Source organism: Toxorhynchites rutilus, chromosome 3 (assembly GCF_029784135.1).
Source record: "Toxorhynchites rutilus septentrionalis strain SRP chromosome 3, ASM2978413v1, whole genome shotgun sequence".
NCBI lineage: Eukaryota > Metazoa > Arthropoda > Insecta > Diptera > Culicidae > Toxorhynchites > Toxorhynchites rutilus.
The window spans coordinates 160,242,510-160,256,107 of NC_073746.1; the positions used below are offsets into that span (position 1 = coordinate 160,242,510).

A 13,598-nucleotide genomic window follows, 5' to 3' on the forward strand; every position below is an offset into this window, starting at 1 on the left:
GCCTTTACAACTCAGCCTAGGTTCGATCCCTGCTCGGCATCATTTGGGTTTTTGTGTGTAAAATTTCAAGATGACATCCATCTCTCAAATCACAAAAGCAAGAAAAAACAAAGGCAACTTCTGAACGCGATTCATAAATCTTCAAGCCAAATTCATCCACATTTTCGATCAAAGTTTAGTTTAAATGTATGCTAATTTCAGTTTAATAGATACAAAAATACAACACAAGGATACAACTTTAATATTTTCAACCGCCACTTTTTTTCTCTCTCACAAAAAAAAATTAAACCTATTTCAAGGTTCACCAAAATTTGTATAGGTCAAAACAGGTAATTTTCGAACTTTTTGTTGAATGACTATCGTAAATTAGAGTGAAACGCAAATATGATTAGGTAGATATGTTCTCTGGTGACTCGATTATCCGGGATTCGATTATCCGGTGTATTTTATTTTTGATTTTCGGAAATTTTGAATAAAACGTAGCTTATATTACTTTATTGTGTTGCTGTTTGAGTAAGGTTAATGGATAAATTCAACTAGAAGACGAAGCCAACCTTTCTCATGATGTTTCTCTTCGTATGGTTGATTAAAATGTGATTCATTTAGAATCCGGCATCACAAAACAGTTGTACTTCGGGATTGGTTAAAAGTAGAAACCAAGCTTTAGTATCAAAATACAGATAATTCATTGTTCATTCAGAAAAATACTATTCAAAAAATTATTCCTTTGGACTTTGAAAATGTGTACGTTATAACAACTGTGTTCTACTAGTCAATCCCTTTCATTTGATACAGGTCAGACTCGCTTATATACAATTTTGTACTCGATTATATACAGTTTGGAAAAAAATATTTTTTTAAATATTTCAAATATGACTCATTTCAAGAAGAAATGTAACCTTTCAACGTTAAGGTGAAATTTGAGTGGCTATTACATGTACAGTAGGGTAAAAATAGTGATTTTTGGAGATTTTGCTTGTTTTTTTACCAGGAATTCTTGCCTCCAATTCCACTTCATAGGTCCGAAAAAAGCCACGTAATAAAGGTTGAATTTGGAGAAACGCTATTTATTGTGAGTGTATTGGTGTATTTTTGCATTAACATTGCAACTTAGTTGTATATGTTCAATTTTATGCTTGATCCATTCTCACCCCCACTCAGCATAAATAAGAGATTATTTCGAAAATATTGAAATTCTTTTATTCAAAATTAGCAATGACTCATCTGGCAAGACTTAAAAGATTTTTTCTATCCAATACTTAACAATATAGTACTTCTGAATATAGCTGGGCATCAGATTTTTCTGGGGTGTTATTTGATGGCTATCTACACATCAAACTTTGATGAATTGATGAATAATAACTATTTGTACTACATTTAAGTATTGTCCATTGGAAGTAGTGAAAAAATGTCTCCTATTGAACGGCTCACAGCTACAAAAATATTCGCAATATTTGTCAAGATAATAGTAAATTTCTCCATTTTTGACCCAATCTCACCCCACCCCCATAGAATATGTGAAATAGTAAATAGACGATGGAATTAAAAATATACTTTTAAATTTGTGTGTTTTTTTTGTGAGAATTTGAAGTTTGAATTTGGATTTAGCTTCTTTAAACTTATGTAACGTAGCCTGCAAAAATAAACGAATTATGAAAAAAAAATTTATTCATATTCACAGCTATTTTACACATTAGTATTTATTTAGTCGGAACCTAACTAAATAACTTTTTATTTAACAAAATAACTTATTATTCCGAGTACTGCGAAAAAAGAGATTTTTTTTTTGAAATTCGTAGATTAATCAAAGATTTACATGAAAAGATAACCTGGCATCTCTGCTCCTGAGAGAAAGACAAGTCTGGAACCGCTCGAAGAACGCAAAGTCATCAAAAATAGAGCATAATCATAAAAAGAAACTAATGACTTTTCTCACCCTTCCCTCTCCCATCCTTCCTGAGTGACACATCGATAGCTCAACACTGTCTGTGTGTTTGTGGCTGTGCGGCGCTTCCATCTCTAGTGACGATGACTATCATCATTTCCGTCATTGGCGAGGCCCCATCCACGGTAGATGTCAATAGGATGGAAGCTCACTGCTGTGGCTCCCCCTTGCATCAACTATTCCAACGCCGTTGCGGCTTCGTGTGGAAGTCATGGGCAAAAGGCACCACCACCAGACGCAGATATATCTCGGGTCATAAATTGTGGCGGGGAATGGAAGGCAAATTATGAAAAAGCCTGTCCGCCAGCCGCCAGATCGACTCTGATGAGCACAACCGGCGGATGGCTAGGATTGGTCGATTTCCAGGGGAAATAGAAGGTGGTAGTCAAGTCAGTCGAATGCGGAACGAAATGGAATGGAAGCAAACAAAAAAAAATCATAAATTGGCTAAATCCTCCTGGTTTTGTGAAACGCGTTTCAGTGTGAGTAGGCGAAGATGGAAAGAATAGAGCCGAGCTGGTGTTCCACTGCTACCGTGTCGGGGTCGATGGGTTCCAAAGAGACGATTGTTGGCCCGATCGGGTGCCTACCCCCTGCCGAAGATATATGGGATAATGGCAGAGGACGGGGCGCCACTCGTGTACACTATTCACACCTGGGTTAATTAGCACTAAGCGGGAGGACTTCGACAGGGGTGAGCCGTAAGCGGCTCGAGAGAATATTGGCTGTTTGGAAGTCATTTCGAAAGCACTTGTAATGGCACTGACTGTGACTGCTCGAAAGGAAATGAGAAATGTTCGGAAGATGATAACGTAATTTTACATGACTACGGATGATAGCGTGACTTGTGACGCTAATGAGTTTCTTCGTTCTATTGGATTTGATACTTTTATTGTTTTCACTCCGGCTGAGGTGTCTCTGTGCGGTGGTGGTTAGCAGTCGGATGTTCGGGTGATTCATCATGCAAATCACGGCAGCAATATGGGTAAATATTTTATTAATATTAGGCTCTGGGCGAAGATCATTGTATATACAATCTGTCAAGAAAGTACCGGGGATTGGTCAATAAATCATATAATATTTATTATTCATTCGAATCTTGTGTATCGCTTTCAAAGTAAGGCCTCTTTCGAAATAATACTTTCGTGTCAACGGATGATTCAATCATAAAGAACATTTTTCAAATAGCCACGGCCAAATTGGTCGAATTACACTACGAACTGCTGCCCCATCCACCGTATTCTTCAGATTTGGCCCCGTGCGACTTTTTTTTGTTTCCAATCTTGAAAAAGTCACTCGCCGGACAGAAATTTGAGTCGAATGAGGACGTCATCTCCTCCACGGATGCCTACTTTGCAGACCTCGAGAAAACGTATTTTTCAGATGGATTAAAAAAGTTGGGGCATTGCGGGGTCAAGTGTATCGAGCTAAAAGGATACTATGTTGAGAAATAAATTACCACTTTTCCAATTTTTTTTGTAGGATAAGTACATATCGGACTGCCCTCGTAGTTCTGATATATGCCTGATTTTTTTGAGCGCGAAAAAATTTAAAAAAATATTTTGGAGCCGTTTTCGTAGTATTTTTCAATCTGGAATTTTGGTGGAGGCTATTGCATGGTTTGGGCGGGATTCAGTGCAACCGGAAAACTCAAACTTTCACATCATTCAAGGACTATATACATGTTCTGGAAGCCTCTCTCCTACAGTTTTTGCATGGATATCGTCACAAAAAATTGACATTCCAGCAAAACAATGCTACTATGCATATCAGCAAGGAAGATAAGCAATGGATGAAGGACCAAAAACTTATTTTTTTTTAACTTGCTCGCTCTCCAGACTTGCTTGATTGGTGCTTGTTTTGCTTAGATCGAAATTCAACAAAAAAAACAAAAAAAAACTAGAAGTGGGTTTCATCTGCGCTACAACCGCAAGGTAGACGTAACACTACCGGCTTGGCTTGGCACTACCGGCCTGGCTTGGTAACCATTTGTTTGAAGTTGCATTTGAATAAATTCTCTTAGTTGCAGCTTGCATGTATCTGCTACAACGATATCCCCAGGTGTCTTGATTTTGCGCCCGTATTCGGTAGCACATTCCGTTTGAATGTGCTACCGAATGAATTATTCATGCTCAAAAGAGGGAACAGCTCCGTCTTGAAAATACCCAGCGCAAATAATAACCCCTACCAGAAAACTGAAATCATCGATCAATTGTGGCATTCGTGAAAATTCAACACTAGAAGCAGTGTTGCCACACGTACATATTTGTGTTGAATTTTCCACAATTGATCGATGATTTCAATTTTCTGGTAGGGGTTATTATTTGCGCTGGATATTTTCAAGATGGAGTTGTTCCCTCTTTTGAGCATGAATAATTCATTAATGCATTAATTAATAATTTTTCCGGCTCTGGAATGGTACAGATTTTTTCGTTATTTTTGGTACAGGTTCTGCACGGTACAGATTTTCGTCAAAAAGTACAGATTGGTACAGATTTTTTTTCCATTTGTGAAATTTCTTACCTTTGAACAAAGCAACATTGAGGTACATGACGACTTTTACGCCGCAGTATCGCTTGCTGCTACTGATCATAAACGCATTTACAATGTAATTATTGATCAATTTCATAAGGACAAAATTCCTTACAAGGATCGTCTGAAAGGATTTGCGTCGGACGGTGTGACGTATGTTTTGCCCCAGATCAACAGATTGATTCGTTTGTTCCAGGATGAAAAAGGTGAATTCACGATGATACATGAAGATCTAAAAGATTTTTATTTTATCATTCTCTCCAATGGGGGTCTCCGTAGCCACATTGGTTGCGCGTTCGCTTAGTAAGCGATCGATCGTGAGTTCAAAACTCAGGGCCCTCATTGACCATCTTTGTGTTGTTACAGAATAGCTACGTCCACGCAACAATCATCAGCGATGGAGATCGATCCACGGTCGAAACAAGATCGATTCATCCATACAACTGCTCTGCTCTGCAAGACACATCGGGCTGCTGTTCTATAAATAACTCAACAATGATCATATTAACTGTCTCCGCTGTCCGGTGGTCTAACTGGATAATGGAAGAACAGAAAGAATACTCTTACGCCTAAATGGCTACTGTGTAAATGTACCATATGCAATGGTATAGAAGGGATACTGGCGAATGGCAACTGTGTAAGGTGCTATAATTATAGATATGATAACCATGTGAGACATGTACACGATTAAAATTCGGCTCTGTTACAGCTTAAATACTAATGAGCCTAAATACTAAATACTAAAAATAAAGAAATACTAAAAATACTAAAAATAAAGAAATGGGATAAAAAAAATTTTCTCCAATATCTGCGAGAGATCTTACGTTGTTCTAATGTCCAATGCTATTAAATATGAAAATAATTTGAAAATCGACAAAATTTTTAGGATGGAATAGCAGAAGAAGAATTTATCAGAACAATGGACATCGAAAGGCAGTTTTTTCGTGGAGCTGAACAAAACAAATGAGAAAAAGGTTCGATTTTGATGATTCGACGCCCAAGTCTACGGCAATGGCAAATCCCAGGAACTTTTCCGATTTGACTAGCATTAACGCATTAACGGAATGTACAAGATGTGGAGAATTAATTCTGTTGCCTAACAATAAAATTACTCCGTAAGGAAATCACAATTTCAGAAAACGAGTATGTGTAGGCTTGGTGGACAAAAATTGGATGCCTAAAAAGAATTGACGGTTCGCTCGCATTTTCGGCGCTTCGATGCCCACGCATAGTTGTCCCATGTTTGTAACGTTCTCACTACGCCTCACTCCTCGGCAGCTGTTGATCGATTTTTTTTCTGAATATAATCAGAACAGAAATAAGCTTTGAAATCAGCTCAGCAACGATACGATGAACGTTATTTTAAGATCAAAGGATTTGGTCAAACATCTTGGTGGCAACTTGAAATTTAAAAAAAAAATTATAGTATGCAATCTAGATTCAAAAAAACTATGTATGAGCATCATCAAACACACGAATGACTTGCAGATGTAAATGTAGTATTTGTAGTAAATAAATGAGCATTTTTTAACACTAATAAATTTTTTTTTCTCTATAAGGAATATTTTCGATGGTACAGATTTTTGGAAAAAAAAGTACAGATAAGAAAGCTTTTTGACCCCTCTGATACAGATTTAAATGTGGCAACACTGACTAGAAGTGCTGCTTTTACCAAACAAATCGGTTTTTTCGATATGGTGAAATATTCTTTGCCCCATATCAAACATTTCGTAGTCTCCGCTATCGAATCCATAGCCAATGGCACCATTTGTACGCAATCTGTATCGAGTTATCATCGATACTTAGGTTTTCGTTAAAGGATCCGTTCAATCCGGCGACAGAAAGGAAATGGGATTGGGAGAGAAGAGCATTATGTTCAGGCAAGCGAGCGAGACCATTCTCCTGTCACTTCGCAATCACAACTAGATGGATGGATTCATCCAAATACCAAATGCAAATTATATCTCCCTCCAATTCGTGGGCATTCGATAATAGAATTGTTGCTTTCTCTGATATCTTGACTTCGCTTAGTTTGGCGGCAGATAAGAACTGGGATTGGGAAAGAAGATATTGTTTAGGTGAGTGACCATTCTCCAGTCACTTCGCAATCAAAACTAAATGGATTTCCGGTCGATGCTTTTTTTGATATGCTGGCTCCGTTTATATTTTGTTTCACCGGTCGCTTATATTTTGCTTCACCAGCACCACCAGGAAGAGAGGGGCAGGAAGAGAGGGGACGAAGAAAGATGGGGAAAAGAAGGATATAGAGAGAACTGGGAGAGAGAGAAACATGAGAGAGATAGCGTGATCAGCAGTTCATTCCCTATAACTGATTACGTCATGGCACTAACGTTCCCAGTAAACCTTTTGCCGGCTCAACATAGATATTTACTTGCGTCATTTTTATTAGTAGTACTTAGTTGAGATTTCTATGCCGGATAACACGCCTCGGATGTATTCTTGAGTATCAAGCTCTAGAACACGCATGTCCACAGTGCTAAGTCAGAAGAAATTTCTTTGACGAAATATTCCCCGGCCAGAGCGGGAATCGAATCCGGTATGGTAATGTGTGACGCTAATCACCCGGCCATGGGAGCACTACTACATTCAGCATATTACAGAACTTTAAAATGAGTCTTATTCAAGACGATGATTCTGCGCGAAAAAGATGCGAAATCACTATCAAGTTAGAGGCGAATGAACACTCAACGCAGAATGGCAACAGAAAATCCTAGGCAGCAGAATGGCAACAGAGAATCTATAAACTGAATTAGTTGAGTGGAGGCGGCAGAGGCGATAGCAACCGCAGTGGAACAAATTTTCACATCCGGCTTGAAATGCGCTGCACTTCGACGCCTCATTTGACCCGGAAACACTGCACGAATTCGCGAAAATATTCGCTTATTCACACAAGCTTTCTTGGGCCTGACAAAAAAAATATAAGAATCAATTTACTTTTTTTAATATGTCATATACTGCCGTTCTACGCATAGTTGTCCCATGTTACTTTTCTTCATAAAATGATGTTTTTATCATATTCATATTCATATTTTTCATATTTTTATCAAGTTCAATTGTCCCATGTTGATATTCTAGGCATAACTGTCCCACCATGAATGTTTAAGCCTGTAACCAAGATTGACTAGCAATCCAGTATATTGCTAATCCGAAATGCTTAAAGCTTCTAGTAAACAAATTTAGATTAGATTTTTGGAACATGGGACTATGCGTAGAACGGCAGTATATAACTTTAGAATACATTGAACCCTTTGAAATAACTTGTCAGCGAATGTTTTGGTGGCCCTGAAAAGGGTCGTGGTTTTATGGAATCATTCTTGTTACCATGAAAACAATATACAAGAAGGCATTTGTCGAAATTTCTATTCCTATTGTCAATGCACGTATTGCCTATCTTTTCCGAGGCACACACGCTGTAGCCACAAGTGATTCCACACTTGAACCACCACAACCACCACTGACAGTGCATAAAAACAAAATGCTTGTGTATGATTCAATCATACACAAACACTCTCCATCTAACGATATAGAAATCAACGCTGTATGTCCTATGTTTTAATCGAGCAACCGCTGTCGTTCAGTCGCTTTTATTTTGTTTCACCAGTACCATTCTACACGTCTTAGCTGCCATAATCTATGCACACTGGCTGGCAGAATAATCAAACAGTGGTGGAGCTTGCGACGCAATGATTTGCGGCTTCCATTGTATCGAGAAAAACCGTTGTGTGTTATTTTTTTTTATTTTTTTTTTATCCAAAATATATATTTTTATTAAGGCTCATATGGCGTCAGCCTAACGGGGCCGGGAGTTCAATATTTTGACAATGTTTGCTTACAACTATGTTAGTAATATGTAACCGATTACTCGCGGTTGGCTCGAGATTAGTATTACAAGTGTTCTCATAATTGGGATGTTGCAGTCTTCAGTGCTCTGTATGTGTACCCGACATGGGATACTTCCTATTGGGATGCAGCTGACCGTTAATCAGCAACGCCCCCCTAGTCTGCATCCCATATCTAGCGTGGTGCGTCTTTCTCGACTCGAGGAATCCAGGATAGAATGATCACTAGCCGGCGCAATCATCAGCTCGTGTAGAGTTGTCATGAGCGGCACAACCTTTGGCTCTTGTTGAATCATCAGTGGACTGCACAACCTTCGGCCCGTGTATCTGTAAAGAGTGTGTGTATGTATTGCCGCGACTAAGTAAAAGTTTATAGATCGGATAGGAGGGATATGAAACAGGAAAACAACGAAGGAAACATCATTAAACGTTGACATCGGCGTTTCTGAGGAACAGGTATAGATGGAGCAGAAGATGAGGATCACGGCTACCTAAGATATCCCGGAAGGGGATATCCGATTGTCTGCCTTGTTGTGTGTAATATCAACATTTAGAAATACTATCGTCTGCTTGCTAGCTTGCGCAAGACTGAGATTAGGCCGTCATTTATATGGTGACTCCGATCTCTTGTTTTTCTTATTTCACTTGATAGAATAATATGCAAGGTGGATAGCTACGATTGTTTGCGCGGTGGTATTGGTTTGTTCAAATAGTATCTCGTTGCTACTTCAGCGGTTCCTTTTGATCTGTACAACCAAAATCTTGGCGCGTTTAGATAATGTCTATAAACAGGTCGGACTCGATTATTCGGAGACTCGATTTTCCGGAGTATTTAATTTTTGATTTTCGGAAATTTTGAATAATTTGTATAATAATTCCATACTGAATAGCCAATATGGGTATCAAATGAAAGGGCTTGACTAGTCGAACATAGTTATTTGTGAAAAATTCAAATCCAAAAATGGCCGCCACCACCAGATGGCGCCATATATATTTTTCTCAAAACCCCATCAATATGGGTATCAAATGGAAGGGCTTGACTAGCAGAACACAGTTATTTATGAAAAATTCAAATCTAAAATGGCCGCTACCACAAGATGGCGCCATATATAATTTTTTCACAACCCCATCAATATGAGTATCAAACGAAAGGGCTTGGCTAGTAGAACATAGTTATTTATGAAAAATTCAAATCCGAAATGGCCGCCACCATAAGATGGCGCCATATATATTTTCTTCACAACCCCATCAATATGGGTATCAAATAAAAGAGCTTGACTAATAGAACACAGGTTTTTACGAAAAATTCAAATGCAAAAATGGCCGCCACCACAAGATGGCGCCATATATATTTTTCTCACAACCCCATCAATATGGATATCAAATGAAAGCTTGACTAGTAGAACATAGTTATTTATAAAAAATGCAAATCCAAAATGGCCGCCACCACAAGATGACGCCATATATATTTTTTACAACCCCATCAATATGAGTATCAAATGGAAGGGCTTGACTAATAGAACACAGTTAGTTATGAAAAATGCAAATCCAAAATGACCACCACCACAAAATGGTGGCATATTTTTTTCCAAAGCCCCATCAATATGGGTATCAAATGAACATGGTAGAACACAGTACATAATGAAAAATCCAAATCCAAGATGGCTGCAATTCCCGAATGAACAATTCCTGAATGGACTTACATTATGAACAACATAAATTCGAAAAGTTCGCCGCCACAAAATGGTCGACTATGTATTTTTTGCAATCCCCTCAATATTGGTATCAAATGAAATGATTTGACTAATAGAATACAGTACATCAAAAAAATATTCCGAAGAAAATTAGGTAAGAAATCAAAATTTAAAAAAAAGTGGAATGAGTTTGTTCTAGGGAATGATAATAATGATACAGATAATTTACAAAAAACTAGAAAAAAGAATAAGTTAAAAAATACATTTAAGTTATACTGTACGGTTTAAGTAAATACGGTAACAAAAAATACGGTACGATTTAAAAGCTAGAGAATGATTAGGCAAGTAGCAAGTATTAATCTAGGGCAATGGTGAGACTAAAATAAAATTGTGGGGTATATGATGAAACAACTAACTGTGGATAATGGGAAATCTAACGTTTATTTCTTACCTAGTTACCTAGTTTTGTTCGGGATATTTTCATTATGTACCGTATTGTATTAGTCAAATCATTTCATTTGATATATATATATATATATATATATATATATATATATATATATATATATATATATATATATATATATATATATATATATATATATATATATATATATATATATATATATATATATATATATATATATATATATATATATATATATATATATATATATATATATATGGTGGGATTGTCAAGGAATAATCTATTATGAGCTGCTTCCCTATGGCCAAACGGTCAATTCGGACCTGTACTGCCAACAACTGGACCGCTTGAAGGTAGCACTCATGAAGAAGAGGCCATCTTTGATAAACAGAGGCCGCATTGTCTTCCATCAGGACAACGCCAGGCCACACAATTCTTTGGATACGCGCCAGAAGCTCCGGGAGCTCGGATGGGAGGTTCTTTTGCATCCGCCGTATAGTCCGGACCATGCACCAAGTGACTACCACCTGTTTTTGTTCATGACGAACGAGCTAGGTAGTCAGAAGTTAGCCACAAAAGAGGCCTGTGAAAATTGGCTATCCGAGTTTTTTGCCAATAAGGAAGCGAGCTTCTATAACAGGGGTATTATGAAGTTGGCATCTCGTTGGGAACAAGATGCGAACAAAACGGCGCATATTTGACTTAAAACAGATGATTGTAACTAATTTTATGAACAAATGAAAATTCAAAAAAAAATACAGCAGGACTTTTTTGACAGCCTAATATATTGAGAGAATTACAAAAAATACATACATACATCAGTGGCGGCGACCTTTTTGGATTTATGTTGTTTATTTTGTTTTGTGTTCTCCAAGTCAAGTCATACAGCCATTTTTTAGCGGCGGACAAATTTAATTTTTCAAGATCATGGAATACGCAGTTTTTTTAAAGACAGTAGGATTAAAGGTGCCTTCCAAATTTCAGATCAATCAACAGGAACGGGGTCCAAGCTGGATAAAACTGTTTAATAAATAAGTCCAAATCATAATTATATTACGTTTACCGACAGAAAATTGTTTTTTTATGACTCGAATATACGGAGTGAAAACAAATCAATACTCCGGATAATCGAGTCCGACCTGAATACATAAAAATGTTCTGTTCGTTTGTGTACACGTCAAAAACACGAAAAGTACGGAACTGATTGAGCTCAAAGTTGGACACAATATACTATTCACTTCAAGGAATGTTGTTACGGCATAAAAATTGAAAAAATTGGAGAAAAATGATTTTTTAAATTTTTTATATGTGTTCTGTTCGATGGATACATCTTTTTTCCATGTGTTTGACAAAATCGTGAACTAAAGTTGTATTTGATTTAAAATTCATCGTTTTCCCATATCTATCTCTATATATATATAAAAATGTTCTGTTTGTTTGTGTTCGCGTCGAAAACTCGAAAAGTTCGGAACCGATTGAGCTCAAACTATGATACAACATACAAAACAACCAAACACATCTAGGATTATTGTTACAACATAAAAAATTGAAAAATTCAACTCACCCATACGACCACAATGTGTCACAACAAAACGTGGCAGGATACAGCTGCAAGGAAAAATAAATATCTTTCAACTCAACAAATTCCGAAGCAGTCTCAAAAACAGTCAGGGTAGAAATTCATCGGCTGAATTATTTCGAATGACTGGCTAACCGATCCAATACTTGATTGATTAGTTGTATTCTGTTCAATGAATTACAGTTGAAAATCGTAAATGACATGACAAACAATTTTCATTATTTAATATTTTATCAATATTTCTCATAACTCTTTGCCTTCATCATGATGTTGATTGTGAAAAACTTACGTACTGATTATCTCGTTTACTTTTAAGATGCAAAAGCGACAAAAAGTACCACCTATTCTATTAGTCTCTGTTTCAACGCATGAAAATACACAAAATCAATATAACAGAGACACGCACAGTGACATATGTGCGCGAGTATACGAGTTATTATTCTGCGCGCGAGTACAGAAGGGTTGAAGAATATATTTTATAGTATTCTATCAAATTTGTTTTTGCTTGGATTGATATATACCGGAAATAATTCAGACGGTGAGCATCCAAAAGTTTCTATGTTTTTCATTTCATGTTGAGTATTTTTTCCCTATTTTGACAACACGCGACCTTGTATACATATGATATATCACTTTTGAGTACATTTGCATCGTTGATTCTAATGCAAAGAAATTCGAGTAAATATTCACATTTGGAAGAGCGGACACTAGACGTCCTCCTCTTCATTTTATCCTTCACTCGAAAGAGATTGACCGTTCGTCCACATCCACTCTTGCGCAGTTTAGTTGATGGGATCTTGCGGTGATTTCAATCACGATTGTGGAAGGAGAACCCTGTCCGGACCAATTTCTCAACCGATTGCGGCACGACAGATCAGGTAGACCGGCTAGGAATCCTCCCCACGATGACAATCGGCCAAGCTGAACGGCGAACGACGACTGTCGGGTTGCGGTAGGCCAGAACAAATTGTGGGAAGAACAGCTCATAGCAGAGCAGTCCACGCGGCAATAGAGTGGAATTTTCAATTAAACGTTCATTTCGAAATTCTAATTTATGGAAATAGTCGAGGTGATTTCCCCCGCAAGGATGTGTTTCCGTGCACTGAATCCCGGATGAGGCACGTGAACCGTGCTATCCGCTGGGGGTGTCTTGGACGCTCTTTCGCGGCAGAGCGTGAGGATGAAATTTTATCAGCGCAGACGAATCCGGGGCTGTCGGGATATGAAACCATATCGGCGAGCAAAAAACTGCCGTGGGACGGTTGTGCGAGAGCCCGGTGAAGTAAAAACACCCCGTCGGAATGATAATGACGGTATTTGGGGTCGCTTCTTTGGGGAAGGGACTTCCGGGAAAGGTGTTGAACTTGGGTGTACAAGCTCAATCGATAATACACGTGCGGAATTCCTACACACGGACCGGTTGCTAATTAATGCAATTTGTTCATGTATCGGGCTAATTAAAACGACATAAATACGTGACCGCTCTAATGAGCGATAAAGTGGTTGACAGGGAACATTTTATCATTAGCGATAGTGGTATGTGAAATATGGAAATCGAAGC

General features: G+C 37.8%; 1 protein-coding gene across 8 annotated transcripts in view; it reads right to left on the reverse strand.

The window, feature by feature from the left end:
• LOC129777669 (tyrosine-protein phosphatase Lar) overlaps nt 1–13,598 on the reverse strand; it is a 403,848-nt gene that overhangs the window by 354,324 nt on the left and 35,926 nt on the right. For 2 of the 8 annotated variants that reach the window (XM_055784077.1, XM_055784075.1), the window contains exon 2: nt 12,023–12,066. The exons of the other annotated variants lie outside the window; for them this stretch is intronic. The gene's annotated coding sequence lies outside the window, so the exon portion shown is untranslated. The remainder of the gene's footprint in view (nt 1–12,022; nt 12,067–13,598) is intronic. 8 annotated transcript variants of the gene reach the window in all.